The sequence below is a fragment of the Dromiciops gliroides genome, chromosome 2 (genome assembly GCF_019393635.1).
Source record: "Dromiciops gliroides isolate mDroGli1 chromosome 2, mDroGli1.pri, whole genome shotgun sequence".
Taxonomy (NCBI): Eukaryota; Metazoa; Chordata; class Mammalia; order Microbiotheria; family Microbiotheriidae; genus Dromiciops; species Dromiciops gliroides.
Genome location: NC_057862.1, coordinates 145,392,933 through 145,409,145, shown reverse-complemented (window position 1 = coordinate 145,409,145; position 16,213 = coordinate 145,392,933). Strand labels below are relative to the sequence as shown.

Below are 16,213 nucleotides of genomic sequence, written 5' to 3'. Positions count from 1 at the left end.
TTAGGTAAATGCTAAATGCCATGTCTCCTGTGCTGAGTAGAGAATATACCAAACACCATTGTGTTGCCTTGACTATTTTCAAGCCCACTTCAAGTTCTTAGCCTAACATCTTCCCCCAGTACTCTTCCACCAGCTATTAGGGGCAGGCATTCACTTCAAAGCTTAGGGAAAGAAGCACTCTTTTTAACATCTTATTCTGTGATCTACCTCAGTCCCAAGTCAAGTATTTCTTGATTTTATATCAAACTCCCTTTAAAATAAATGCTGAATTACAATGTAATTAAAATAGGGCATCATTATTCACTTTGTGAAACAATTCTTCCCTTTATTTGTAGGATTCTTCTAAATGCATTAGTTGTTCAGTCCATTTCAGTCACATCTGACTCTTTGTGACCTCGGCTGGGATTTTCCTGGCAAAGATACTGGACTAGTTTGCTATTTCTTTCTCCAGGTTACTTTAAAAATGAGGAAACTGAGGCCAACAGGGATAAATGACTTGCCCAGGGTCACACAACTAGTTAGTATCTAAGGCCAGATTTGAATTCAGGTCTTCCTGACTCCAGGCCCAACACTCTATCCACTGTGCCACCCACCTGCCCCATAAATGCATGAGGGTCACTCACTAACATAAGAGATTTATGAAAATTGGATTTACTAACACCTCTTACATAAAGAATTCTTTTCCTCTCATTTTCTTTCCTCTCCGATCTGGCAGGTTTTTGCCAGACAGATCAGAAAAGTAATTGCAAAGATGAAGGAGTCATTTCATTGGCATTAAGAATGACTATCGGGGGCAGCTAGGTGGCGCAGTGGATAAAGCACTGGCCCTGGACTCAGGAGTACCTGAGTTCAAATCAGACCTCAGACACTTGACACTTACCAGCTGTGTGACCCTGGGCAAGTCACTTAACCCCCATTGCCCCGCAAAAAAAAAACCAAACAAACAAACAAAAAAAGAATGACTATCACGTAACAGAAATAAGCCAGAACCATGAAAAGTCTTTAGAATGAGCTAGACAAGTTCTGTACATCTAGAACACATGAGCTACTTACAAAGGTCTCAGCCAATCAGTCCAGAAATCTGTTGAAGGATGATAAAGCAGCTGTTTCGTCCAAGAGCCAGAAGCAACTAAAACCAGATGTTGTCTTGCTGGAGAATCCTATTAGAAGAGAAATAAATGAACTATTTTAATTCAAATATCATGACGACTAAGTGAAATAATGCTCTGAAAACATTGCACATAAGTAAACCTAATTTTAAAGGGAGAAGGCAAAGCCCAAGTGAGATGAAGTGCTTAAAGGTACAGTGCTAAGAAAGAACTAGCTGACTAATTTCCCCTAAAAATAACCTCTAGAGAGTCACACATTCTGGTAACTCAAGAAGTCAACTTTCTCAGTATATTTCCAGACATTAACAAAGTCATCAAATCAAAAAGTTGGGTGGGACCTTAGAGATCCAACCCAACATGGTACAGATGATAAAAGGGAATGGGTTAAGTAATGTGCCCACGGTCACTAGTTAATAGCAGAGTCAACACTAGAAACCATGTTTCAAGGCTTACAAAAATAAATGTATAAGCCCAGATTCACAAATTATTAAGAGTTGGAAGGGGCCTTTGAGGATCATATAATCCATCTGTAATCCACTTTTGTAATAAAACACTTTTTTACAAATTCCTTTCTGGACATCCCCAGCCATTCATTAGCCACACAAGGATGGCAGCAAGGCCAAATCTCCTTTCTGCTCCTCCCCCCCACCCCCTTCATTTCTTCTCCTACATTTTGATTATCCACATAGGTAAACTTCTGCTTTTCCTCAAAACAAACTTCAAATAATGTAGAACTAACTGCTTTTCAGCTGGGGAAAAAGGTAATCATGAGTTTAGAGAAATAATGTAAATGGAAAAAATAATACCACCTCCCCCCCAAAATTAAAAGTGAATCTAGGGGGCAGCTAGGTGGCACAGTGGATAAAGCACCAGCCCTGAATTCAGGAGGACCTGAGTTCAAATTTGAGCTCAGACACCCTTGACACTTACTAGCTGTGTGACCCAGGCAAGTCACTTAACCCCCATTACCCCACCAAACAAACAACAACAACAACAAAAAATGAATCTAGAAAAAGTATTTTAAAAGCCAAGCTAACTGTAGAGGTGGGAGGTCCACAGGGGTTAGGTATAGCACATATTTTCTGACTTTTTCAATGTATCAATCAGCTGGGCTGATTTTTTTTTTCTTCTCTAAAATAACACTATTATATGCAATGGCTGGGAAGGGAAGGGAGAGGGAGGTTTGTGAAAACTATGATGATGAAAGAAAAAGAAGACAACAACAAAAAATTTTTAAAAAGGCGTTTTAGAGAGAAAACCTGGAATTACAGAAGATAAAGACATGTCAGTGGAATGAAAAGGAAACAACTGTTTTATAGGTAAAAGTTGACAATTAAAGGCATAGGGACCAAACCCTTACAGTGTTGCAGAATCATTAAAAAAAAAAGGGGGGGGGGGATCCTTCAGGAGTAGCCGACAAGCCTAATTCTAAGGACAGTGAAGGTCAGACTTGGCCAAAGTTTGTCTGGCCAAGATGGCTTTCCCTTTACAAGAAGAAACCAAAAATACAAAATACTAAATCCCTAAGATATGTGGTTCCTCATGTTGGACTTTTAAAAACTTAAGTCTACTAATTACAAGTCTAAACCAAAACCAACTGAACCTCTTCTGCAAGGAATATAACAGCTTTGAAAGCAAACTGAAAACTTTCATTTTAATGCAATTTGCACCAAGTCTGATTATTTGCCTCCAGCAGAAGAGTGGGTGGTAGGCATTACCAGGTTCAGAGAGCCACATACCAGAGATAAATTCTCAAGAATTGAATAGTCAAATTTGAATATAAGGCTTAAAATTTTTTAAATGTCGTATTCTGCTGCCTAGGAATTAGTTTTTATCATTGTCATTCAGAGCAAGCCTCCTCCCATATTCAAAGGACTAAATGTGTATTCCAAGATGCAGCCCTAGGGTTCCCTGCATTGTTTACTCAGTTCTCTTTGCATAAAGTGGAATTGAGACAGTGAGATCATTTATTTTGAAACTACAGCAACCACACATATTTTTTTCTTTTTACTACAGCAATTCCACTGGGATCAGAAAAAATGCACAGCATGCCACACCCACTCTCTGCTGTGGTCCCATCCAAGATGATGCACATCCCCTATTGTTCTGCCATTCCCCTGCAAAATGAATGTGTTACTAACACCATGGCTTCTTAGATTTAAAGGTAGAAGTGGCCTTAGAAGTTACTGAGTCCAACCCCTTCATTTTACAGTCAGGGAACAACTATTTTTTTAAGCACTAAATAAGTGCTGTGCATTGTGTTAAACTCTGGGGGTATAATATCACAGATGAGGAAACAGAGGTTAAATGACTTGCCCAAGGTCACACAAGGAGTGTGGCAAGAGTGCTATTACTGAGTATAGTGGACCAATGCAAATTCAAACTAAAAGACCAATTAAATTCTAAGAAAGCATCTGGCCTCAAATGTGAAGTTAAAAAGGAACAAACAGGGGCAGCTAGGTGGCACAGTGGATAGAGCACCGGCCCTGGAGTCAGGAGTACCTGAGTTCAAATCCAGCCTCAGACACTTAACACTTACTAGCTGTGTGACCCTGGGCAAGTCACTTAACTCAATTGCCTCACTAAAAAAAACAAACAAAAAAACAAAAAAACCCTGTAATCTGGAGCTACTAAAGGTAGGTATCACCAAATTTTTCTGTCTAGTACATCCTGATTTCTTTGAGCAGTTAAATGAAGCAATTTTCTTTTCTTTGTATTAGCTGTAAAAGCTATATATAAACCGCCCCTTCTCAAAAATAAATAAACGGTGAGAAAGTTAGCTTCATGTTTAATGACATTCTGTGACATCTATGTGAAACAAACACACACACACACACACACAGAGGTCTGTGCTAGGAAAAGGACACAGAACAGTTCTGCAGGACTTAGTGGGCACCCAGTTTGCATCAGGAAGCCACAAGGGCTGTCCAATGTCACTCCTCCCTACTCTTTTTCTCAAGCTTTTCTCAATCTGGAGCTACTCTTGAGAGGGGATAAGTGGAAGATTGAATTAAACTGAACTAAAAGTGGTAAAATTGGCTCTACAGACTAAAAAAGTAAGTGCAGTTTTAGAGTTGAGGCAAACTAAGGCCAACAGAAGTTAAGTGACTTCCCCAGGGTCCTATTGCTAGGAAGAACTGAGGACAAATTTGAACACAGATCATACCGACTCCAGGCTCAGTGCTCCATCTGCTGTACCACTTAGCTAGCTGCTTAGGGAGGACCTGGATTCAAATCCCAGTGACAAGGGGCTCAGAAAAAGTTTCTCCTGTGAGAAGTAAAACCAAAGATGACTAGATAACAGGACAGACATATGGAGGAATCAAGGGACTAGTTAAAGTTTAGAATGACCAACGAGATAGCAGGACAGACATAAATAAGAAGGGCAGATAAAATCGTATAGCAGGAAAGTCAATCACAGTTACTATCTGACCTAAGCTAGGAGACAGAGATAACCACAGAGGTCAGAACCATCATTTCAAAAAAATCCCCCTGGACTATCAGGAATATGATAAGTATCCAGGTTTTCCCCACCTTACCCCAAAAAGGAACTTTCCCTCTTCAAGTGAACACCCCCATCTATCCTCTATAAAAGGCTTTTGCCTTCCTTCTGTTGTGGAAGAGGATGTTTGTAAGCCCTTCTCCCAAACGGGTGAAGTCTTTTGACTTCCCACTTGGTCACTTTCTCTAGTGCCAAATAAAAGACCACTTTCCTTCTAATTGGACCATGTGAAAGACTGTAATTCTTTACTGAGGAATACCTAAGAACCACCACCTTTCCCTGTGACATCAGGGTAAATAATAGGATACCTCTGAACCTTAGTTTCCACCAAAGAAAATAAATGCATTTTTTTCCTGACTTTTTTGGCATATCAGTCAGTTCTACTAAATTTTTTCCTCTCTAAAAAAACACTCTTTGTCATGTGGGATGATGGTTCTCTGGGATGGGCAGGGGGAAAGATACTTGTGCTAACTACAGAGAGAAAAGAAGCAGATATTTTATCGATATTTATCAATTAAAACATTTTTAGAAAAGAAAAGGAGATGAACAAAATGCTTTCTGAGGCCCCTTCCCAGATCTAAACCATATGCTCCCATATTTCTGTCCAGGACCAGAAGGTTGCCCACTCTCTTCTGAACCACCAGATTAAGTCAGGGGCTAATTGTGTCTCCGACAGCCTGAATACCTGATAGAGCCGGGCGTAGGCAAAACTTAAAATTTACTGAGCTCAGGCCTCCTTTTCTTCATTTCTATCTTCATTTCTTCTATCTCCTGGTACAGCTTTCTCCCACTGTTCTATGCCTTCTCTAGCCTCATATTGCTAATTATCGACAGACTCCAAATCACTGACCCTCACCCAGTCTCCATTAAAATTCTGATTTCCTTTAGGTCTCCAAGTTCTTTCTAGTGGGCATTAAAAGACAAGTTAACTATTTAAACCAATTCACACTAAAGTGTTACTGGATGACTGAGACCCCAAGCAGTCAACCTTTCAGGATCACTTACATGTTAAAAGGAGGCTAAAGAAATGCAAATTAATATTTTCTCATTAGGATTTAAGGAAGACTAAAGAAAGAATTTTAAATAAAAAGAGGGGAAGATAGTTGGGGGTAGAAATTCAGAAGCCTTTGGAAAAGATTGGCAACTGCCTGAGAATCTTCAGAGAAGCCATAAAGTTTCCTACCCTATACCATTTCCCCATTCCCTGCCCTATCCAACTAGAGAAGTGACCCCCTTATCCTAAACCCTATATTACTTTCCTTTCCTCCTCAGACTCAGTCTTGGTTTTCCTGGTGGTTGGCCTCTGACTCACGTGGGACCTTAGTCAAGATCTCCAGTGACTGTGGCCTTTGGCCTGCTCTGGAAAGTTGCCCTGTAGTGAGAATTTCCTCAGGAAAGTGGGGGTACATTTTGAAAAGCTCTTATTTGCCTCTCTGCCAAATAATTCTGGTCATACAGACTCATAATTTGTTGCTTATGTAATTTATTGTCATCTGCTCACAACCTAGAAAAACTCCAAAGAGTCTCTCTACATCATCACACCCAGTAATACCTAGTGGGAAAAGAGGCAACACATTATAATGGAAATAACTTGGGACAGGAAATCAAACAATTGGGATTTGAGTCTACTCTCCCATTTAATAGACATTTGGCAAACTTCTTTGTTTGGGCTTCGGTTTCTTCAACTGTAAAGTGGGGAGGGGGGATCTTTTCCAATTTATTGTCTTTTCAGTTCCAAATTCTCTTTCTCTCCCTTTCCTCTGAAGTCATGTCAAACAAAAAGAAACATAGAGGTGAACAGCCACATTTCATCATGAGTTCTTTGGAATTGTGGTTGGTCATTGTGCTGATCAGAGTTGTTAATTCATTCAGAGTTGATTATCCTGGTTCCACTTTACCTTGCATCAGTTTATACAAGTCTTCTGGAGTTGGGTTTTATTTGGATTTTTTTTTGGGGGGGGGGGACCAACCCCTTTATTATTTCTTATAGCACGAAAGTATTCCATCTCATTCATATACCATAATTTGTTTTATTTTGTTTTGTTAAGGCAATGAGTGTTAAGTGACTTGCCCAGGGTCACACAGCTAGTAAATGGCAAGTGTCTGAGGCCAGATTTTAACTCAGGTCCTCCTGAATCCAGGGCTGGTGCTTTATCCACTGCACCACCTAGCTGCCCCATATACCATAATTTGTTATGCCATTTCCCAGTTAATGGCCACTCCATCAGTTTCCAATTCACAGCTATCACAAAAAGAGCTGCTGTAAATGTTTTTGTGTATATAGGTTTTCTTTTTCCTTGCTCTCTTTGGGATATAGATCTTTTGGGATATAGATCTAGTAGCAGAATTATTAATTGTATACATTTTAATAGCTTTTTGGGGCATAATTCCAAATTGCTTTGTGTAATGGTTGGGATCAGTTCAGAGCTCTACCCAGCATGTATTAATGTACCTGTTTTCCCAGCCCCTCCAGCATGTTAATTTCCTTTTATTATCAATTTAGTCAATCTGATGTGTGTCAGGTGGTACCTCAGAGTTGTTTTAATTTGAATTTATCTAATTATTAGGGATTTTTTGAGATGGCTACTTATGACTGGATTTCTTAATCTGAAAACTGCCTATTCATATCCTTTAACTATTTATCAGTTGGGGAATGGCTCTTATTATTATAAAGTTGACTCGGTTCCCTATGTATCTTAGAAATGGAACCTTTATCAAAAGAAACTGGCTGTGAATATTGTTCCCAATTTCCTACTTCTCTTCTAATTTTAGCTACACTGATTTTGTTTATACAAAACCTTTTTAATTTTATTGTGAGGAAATGGGGATTAGTCTCCTCTCAATAAGAATATAATAGTCACCATTCAAATTACACTCCTCTGGACTTGTTTGAGGAAAAAGGTCTCCTCCCCTCCTCCACCCCCCAAATCAGGCAAACAGAATCACATGGTTCAGGTAAACCCTGAGCTGGTCACAATTAGGTATGCTCCTGAGCTGTTTCCATATAAGAAAGAATTGAAGTATTGTCCCTGTATCACCTCCCCCACTGGCTAAGAAATACTGAGTTGCCTAGATTGTAACCCTTGAGTAATTGGACCAATGATGAAAAGGGGAAGGGCCCATTCATGTTAGGGATTAGGGGATAAAAGGGGCCTTCGAGCCTCCATTTTTTGTCACCCACTAACTGCATACTGGTTGGCCCATTCTCACGAGAATGGTAATAAATGAGCCTTTGACACATCACCACCACTGAGTTCCAGAAAATTATTGTAGGAGTCATTTTTATAATCAAATTATTGTAGGAGTCATTTATATAATCAAAATTACAGGGGCAGCTAGGTGGTGCAGTGGATAAAGCACCAGCCTTGGATTCAGGAGGACCTGAGTTCAAATCAAGCCTCAGACACATGACACTAGCTGTGTGATCTTGGGCAAGTCACTTCACCCTCATTGCCCCACAAAAACAAAACAAAAAACAAAATTACATAAAATGGGCATGGGAATATTAACATCGACCTCACAAGGTTTTCAGGATAAAATGATAAAGAATAACAGAATACTTTTTAAACATAGCATATAATATTCCCTATTATTACTGCAGTAGTATCATCTACATATATGTGGCCACTGATGATCATACAGCAATCACCCTTAGTACCTCTTGCCTGGACTACTGACTGCAATAGCCTCCAAACTGGACGGAAGCCTTTCAGGCTTCCTGCATCCCCAATCCAATCCATCTTTTTACATAGCTACCAAGTCTAACTGTATTACTCCTTTGTTAATAAATCTTCAATGACTGTCAGTTGCCCCTAAGATAAAATAAAAATTCTTCACCTTGGTATTTACATTCCTTGACAATATGTCTTTAGTCTGTCTATCTAGGATTATTGCATATTACCCCCTGTAATACACTTTATGTTTCCAGAGGCTAGGCATTCTTGCTGTTAATTACACTTGGCACTCTATACCCACCTCTACAACTTTCCACAAAACATTCAGATCCATACTCAGACTTCCTGAGTAACCCTCAACAAGTCACTTAAACCACAATGTGCCTCAGTTTCCTCAACTGTCAAATGGGGGTAATAACCACACTTTCAACTCTCGATTATTGTAAGGATCAAGCCAGATAATAACTGTTAAGCACTTAGCACTATTCCTGGAACATGGTGGGCCCTAGATAAATGCTTATTCCCTTTCCTTCCTTCATGTTCCTTGCTATTCATTTCATTAACAAACTTACATAAGGAATCAAAGGAGGAGCTGAGACCTGCCTGGATAGGTCCCCTTTGCCTGAAACATGCCCCTTCCTTACCTCCACCTCCTAGAATCCCTACCTTGTTTCAAGATTCAGCTTAGGCGTCTCCTATCAGAAACCTGCCTCCATTTTTAGTGGTAGATACTACCTCCTCCCAATTACCCTTCACATACTTAGCTGTTTATATGTTGTATTACCTTCCTCTTCCCCTCCCCAGTAGAATGTAAACTCCTTGAAGGCAGGGACAGAAATCTTTCCCTTTGTCTTTAATCCTCAGCACTGAACTCAGTGTCTAAAACAGAACAGGCTTTTAATAAATGCTCATTGCACAAGAACAGAAGCTAGAGAATAAATAAATATCAGATTCCATTCCTAGTCACCATAAATGGCAACTAAAAGAAGGGGGATTGACTTACAAGGAACAGAGAATTAACAAGAAGAGATCAATGAATAAAAGCAGAGCATTCTGCATCCTAAACTATCTTTACTGGAGATAAGAGAACAATAGGTAAAGCAACATAGAAAAGCTAGCAAACACAGAGAACATTCCTGGAATGGGCAGGTCCAGCCCAATCCTCTTTATCACTGGGACATATCAGTCTACTGATTATAAACTCTTTGAGGGTGGGAACTGAGCCTTACTCATCTTTGTTCATACAGCACCACATGTGGCTGGGCAGCACAGTGTACTTCACTTAATAAATGGCATTTGTGAAGTTAGGTTTGAGGTACAGTTTTTTATCCTTAAAACATCCTGTCCTTCCTATTCCATGGTTGTATATTTGGGGTGGGGACTTAGGAGGGATGCAGATGGATCAAATATTTTTAATGTGGCTCATTCAGCAAACTCTTTTGGCTTCTAAAGTTTGGGGCTGGCTCCTAAAATCGAAGTAAGAGTTTCATTATGGTATGATGGATGCTAGAAGCATGTGACCACCTTGGAGTGACTGCATATGGTGGGCCTACATCCCCTTGTATTATTAGACTGACAACTAAAAGGAACTTCTACAGAGCCATTGTACTAACCCCAGTGATGTATGCCTGTGAAACCTGGACAGTCTACCAGCACCATGCCAGGAAACTGAATCACTTCCATTTGAATTGTCTTGGGAAGAAGATTCTGAAGATCCCCAGGCAGGATAAGATACCAGACACTGAGGTCTTTTCTCAAGCGAAACTGCCAAGCATTCAGACTCTGCTGCAGAGAGTGCAACTCAGATGGGCTGACAACACTGTTCAAATGCCAAATATACGCTTGCCTAAAAGACTATTTTATGGAGAACTCACATAAGGGTAAGCACTCACATGAGGGTCAGAGAAAGCAATATAAGGACACTCTGAAGATCTCTCTTAAGAACTGTGGAATCAACGGTGCGATATGGAAGACATTGACACAGGGACCACCCAGCATGGCATGCCCTCACCAGAGAAGGTGCTGTATTCTATGAGCAAAGTAGAAATGAAGTAGCTCAAAAGAAACTCAAGATGTGCAAATTCAGAGAATCCAACCCAAATGTTCACATGGACTACTTGTGATCTCTGGTAGAGCATTCCAAGCTAGTACTGCTCAGATCAGCCAAAGTTGGCCACACTGTAACTTGACTCTAACATAGTGATGTCATTTTGGTCTTTTTCGAGAACAAAGGACAACAACCAAACAACAAAGTGCCTGGTGGTCTTAGAAACGAAGGGTGTGTTCTCAAGTAGAATGAATAAAAGTGCTGTAATGGTGGTCCTGAATTCTTGTGAAATGAATTTTTTTCTCCTGGGACCTGTTTTCTATACCTAAAGACAGAATTTGGCCTAAAAGAGTTGATTTTCCTTGGTTGGACTCCCAGAGAAATCCGTGATTCACCAATTTGTTCATAAAGCCCCTGGAGGTGGCTGGGCAGCACATTGTGTTTTACTTAATAAATATTTGTTCACTGGAAGTGAATCTCAGGGTGACAGACCCAGTATTCAAACATTATGGCTCTAGGTCCAACACTTTTTCCTCCATCCCACCATACCAAGTATTGTGTTCCTTGATGGGGATTCAACAATACATGGAGGGGCAGCTAGGTGGCACAGTGGATAGAGCACTGGCCCTGGAGTCAGGAGTACCTGAGTTCAAATCCAGCCTCAGACACTTAACACTTACTAGCTGTGTGACCCTGGGCAAGTCACTTAACCCCAATTGCCTCACTTAAAAAAAGAAAAAAAACAATACATGGAAGCACATTATAACTGTTCATCTTTGTTCATATTATACCTTTTCCTATGTATTTGTATTATCTTACTTTCCCAACTAGACTTGTAAGCTCCTGGAAGTAGAGACATTGCTTAGGCATTTGATAAGAGATACAGCATGGTAAGATGAAAGAACATATGATCTGAAGTTAGAAGACACAACACTGTAATTTTACTAGGTAGGAGATACTGGGCTAATCCAACCTCTCAGAGCCTCAGTTTCCTCTTCTTTTCAACAGGGATGATAATCCATGCCTGTCATATAGGATTATTTTGAAGCTCCAATAATTAAATAAAGGCAAACTATTTATTATCAATACCACATAGAGGGCAATATAGAGGGGCACAGGAAACATGCTCAAGGTTGCAACAAATAACCAATGATGGGCTCCAAAGATGAACAAGAGTAAAAGAAATCAGCAGGGAATTATATGATTGGAAGAGTAACTGAATTTAGTACATGACAAGAGCAGATTGTTCTAACCATATCTTTGGGGGGTCTTAGGGGGAGGGGGTACATTTTATATACAAATGACAGTGTTGCTCCAGGTTTTTATTTCAAACACTCAGCAATATTTTCTGGAAAAGAAATAGTTATCATGTAAAAACCAGTCTCTATATCAGAAGAACCTGTACCCCAGAGTAAGACTGAAAACAGAAAGTAAGAATTGAGTGTGGGGGTGGCTAGATGGCGCAATAGCTAAAGCACCAGCCCTGGATTCAGGAGGACCTGAGTTCAAATCCAGCCTCAGACACTTGACACTTACTAGCTGTGTGACCCTGGGCAAGTCACTTAACCTCCATTGACCTGCACACAAAAAACCAAAAAAAAAAAAAAAAAAGAATTCAGTGTGATATCTCCCAATATGTCACATCAACAACATAAACATGGAATATAGTTACTAAAGAGGCTAAATTACTTGGGTCCTGGACAGTGTGTGTTTCCACGTGAGGTGAAAGGCTGGACCAAAGACTGAGAAACCTTTTCTTTGTTCACTGTATTCAGAGGCAGCTGTTGCTGAGAGGGGTTCTATTACTTATGTCTCCTGATGGAGGGCTTCAATGAAAGCATCTAGTTTTTCCTTAATTTCCCTCACTTTTTTGAGGTCCTCTACCAGCTGGACCCTCTTATCCGTGAGCAGCTTCACCTTCTTTTCACTGTCTTTGGCAAAGTCTTCTAACACCTCTTGACATCTTCTCCAACTGCCAGACTTTGGTGTTGGTGAGCTACCGTGGTAAAGAGTTGGCCATGATCAACAGGCAGCATGCAATGGATGCACCAAAAGAAGATGTCATTTCACTCCAACTCAGAGTATCTTTGTGATGTCCATAAATAACAAAAAAAAGTCTCTACCATATCTGGGTAGGCCCTGCTATACTGAGATTCTGGAAAGACTTGGACAGGAGTCCTACAGAATGGGAAGAAATGATAGGCACTGGCCTCCACCACTAGAAGGAACTCGCAAGTTCATAAGTAGATAAGATCACAAATCCGTTTCAGTATTAATACTCTGAGAGACTTGGGAAAGCCTTGTATGAACTGATACAGAGTGAAACAGAACCAAGAAAACCATTTACACAATGAATACAATGATGGAAAGGAAAACACTGAAAAATAACAGAATTGTGATCAACATAATGACCAAGGATGAAGCCTGATTTCCTTCTCTCGGCAAAGGCAGAATGATGCATACTTTGCCAGATGTGATCAATGCGTTCTGCTTTGGAGTTTTTGTTCATTTACACTTTGCTTTATGTAATGATGGGCACTTGGCCACAACCATGTTTTTTTGGTTTTTGGTTTTTTTGTAAGGCAATTGGGGTTAAGTGACTTGCCCAGGGTCACACTGCTAGTAAGTATTAAGTGTCTGAGGCCAGATTTGAACTCAGGTACTCCTGAATCCAGGGCCGGTGCTTTATCCATTGCGCCACCTAGCTGCCCTACACAACCATGTTTTTAAAAAATAATTTTTGACCGAATCTATGAAATCTATGATTTCATCAGAATTGAGAGATCTTAATAAGGAAATTCTACCAATGGAGCTCAGCACTTGCTCTGTAACTTACAGTCTTTTTTTTTTTTTTTTGGCCAGGCAATGAGGGTTAAGTGACTTGCCCAGGGTCACACAGCTAATAAGTGTCAAGTGTCTGAGGCTGGATTTGAACTCAAGTCCTCCTGAATCCAAGGCCAGTGTTTTATCCACTGTGCCACCTAGCTGCCCCCAACTTACAGTCTTAAAAGGGTTACTTGAGCCACCAAGAGGTTAGGTGACTTGCCCCAGGTCATTCAGCACTGGAGGCTAAATTTGAACAGAGGTCTTCCTGACTCTAAGGCCAGCTCTCTAGTCATTACTCTCATGCTGTCTCTCAATAAAATACTCATTCAACTTTTTTTTTTTTTTTTAAAGAAAAACGACCTGCCTATACGAGACACAAGGTTTTTTCAAATAATTGTTTTGGAGCAAAGTGATCTAGCATCTTCCTTCTCTACTTACATGGTGCATAATATAGCCCTGTCATTTAGAAGCAGGATGCCTCTCAAAGACTAGCCACAGATGGCTCACACATAGAGCAATCCACTGTTTCCACCCCTATCTTGACCAAGGCAGCAAGAGATGACCACATCAGGAAATGGATTCCAGAAGCTCTTGTTTGATGTCTGGCTTATGACCCAGACTGGCTCCTGCAACTGACCAGGCCCTTCAGCCAAACTTCTGAGACCTGGCTAAAAGCCTTGAAGAAAGTCTCTTGACTTATCCATAAGGAATTAGTCACCATATAAAAATTCAAATTCATTTAAATCGAGGGCCTTGGTCAGAGCTAAAAGAAGAAACTGATAGCAAGATTTTATATCACAGGGGACAGGAAAGAAGCTAAATTCAGTGCCTAATAATGGATACAAATCCCTGGAAACATCCCATAAGGAAGTAAAAATTTCTGAAGGGTAGAATCATGCTGAATATCTTGCCCAAACTTTTTACAAACCAGAATCTGATTAAAATTAACATTGAGGGCTATTTGGAAGGGAAAGCAAGGAGAGACGTAACAAAAGGACTGCTATTTACAACAGGAGTGCATATGCATGTTTATTGTGGGGAGAGTTGATTTACTATGTTTGTGAAGCTCTAGCATATGTGTGCTTTTGGGTTGAGGGGATGAGAGGGTGGGGGAAAGAATTTGTTTTATATCACCACCTGAGCCAACTTCCCTTTCCCCACCCATCTCAGGGCTCCCTTGGAAATTATTTCCCTTTAAGGGAAAGCAAAAGCAAAGGATTTACTTGTGCCTCAGAGACAGACAGTTCTGCCTAGAAGATTCTTGCCTTCAATTTCTTGAAGAAAGAAACTAACCTAATTGGATGATAATAGCATATTCAGTAATACTTTAAATAAGGATATAATCTGCATAAGTGGAGCAGCATAGCATGACGGATAGTTTTGATGGAATCAAAAACACCTGGGTTCAGTGCTGGCTTTAGAATCGTTCCTGAGTGACCCTCAACAATCCAAAACCTCTCACTGAACCAGGCAATTCTCAAGCCACTAAGGTGCAGAGCAGGGGCCGGCCTCTACTGGCAGAGGGAAATCTGCATCTATCCTAATATAATGCATGCTCCTCAGTGCACAGACACTGGTCTTCTGGCTGATCCAAGAACAAGACGCTCCATCTCTGGGCATTTTCCCCTGGCTGTTCCCCATGCCTGGAATGTTCTCCTTCCTCATCCCCACCCAATGACTCTCCTGGCTTCCTTTATGTCCCTAATAAAATCCTATTTTTGACTGGAAGTCTTCCCCAGTCCCTCTTAATTCCAGTGTTTTCCCTCTTTTAATTATTTCCTATTCATTCTGTATATATAGTTTGCTTTGTATATTTTTGTTTCTATGTTGTCTCATCAGATTGTAAGCCACTTCAGGGCAGGGACTATCTTTTTTTTGTTGTTTGTTTTTTGTTTTTTTGTTTGTTTTTTTTTTTTTTAGGGACTATCTTTTGACTCTTTTTTGCTTTTCCAGAGCTTAGCACAGTGCTGGACACTTAATAGGCACTTAAAAAATGCTTCTTGATTGACTGATTTATAATAGGACTAGTCATTTTTGTTTTTACTTTTTTATTTCAATCTTATGTCATTTCACAACTCATTTATATTCCTTTAAGAATATAAATTTAGGTTTAGGTCACCATCTAGAATTTTGTTCCCTCTAAAGAAAGTTAGGTCAATGTAGATGTATTTTTTTTTTCATTTTTATACTCATAAGCTTACCACAGTGCAAATATAACTTGGGGGACTGGGTATTACTGAATGCTATCAATTAAAAATATCTTTTCCCTTAAAATAATGGTTTCAATCCAGCCTACATTTGATCTCAACCTTCAATGATCTACCAATGCCCCTAAGAGATCTCGGTCCTGTTTCATATAGACAAGTGTCTATGTGAAAAATCTTACTAACCTATCTGGCATCATTAGCACTTTAGCTGCTGCTATTAATAGATAACTCTTGCAGATGAAGAAGAGAAGTATTCTCAGCAGAAGTCTCTGCAGGTCATAAGAACCATGGGATGGTATATTTCAAGGTATAAGTGACTTTAGAAATCATCAAGTCCAACTCATTTTACAGATGAAGAAATGGAGGGACTGAAAGGTTAAGTAACTTAGCTAGGGTTACAAAACTATTAAGTATTTGAGCAATAATTGAATCCAGCGGGGGCAGCTAGGTGGCACAGTGGATAAAGCACTGGTCCTGGAGGACCTGAGTTCAAATCCGCCCTCAGACACTGGACAAGTACTAGCTGTGTGATCCTGAGTGAATCACTTAACCCTTCTTGCCCCAGATCCTCATCTGTAAAATGAGCTGGAGAAGAAAATGGCAAACCAGTCCAGTATCTTTGCTAAGAAAACCCCAACAAGGGGTCACAAAGGATCTCAAACAACTCCTGAATTTTCATTCCAGTTCCGTAATCCATTAATGCCCAATGGCCTCTTTTAAAATAAGTAAGACTGGTGCTCCACAGAAATCTATCCTACACAGTGGACCAAGAATCTGACCTCTTTGCAAGATTACTCAAATTCACAGTCTTCTGAAAAAGTCTTTTGATGCCATTAGATCATCTCTCA

At 40.0% G+C, this 16,213-nt stretch overlaps 1 protein-coding gene across 3 annotated transcripts in view; it reads right to left on the bottom strand.

Moving 5' to 3' along the window:
- TLN2 (talin 2) overlaps positions 1-16,213 on the bottom strand; it is a 604,144-nt gene that overhangs the window by 495,765 nt on the left and 92,166 nt on the right. For all 3 annotated transcript variants that reach the window (XM_043982393.1, XM_043982391.1, XM_043982392.1), the window contains exon 2: positions 1,054-1,160. The gene's annotated coding sequence lies outside the window, so the exon portion shown is untranslated. The remainder of the gene's footprint in view (positions 1-1,053; positions 1,161-16,213) is intronic.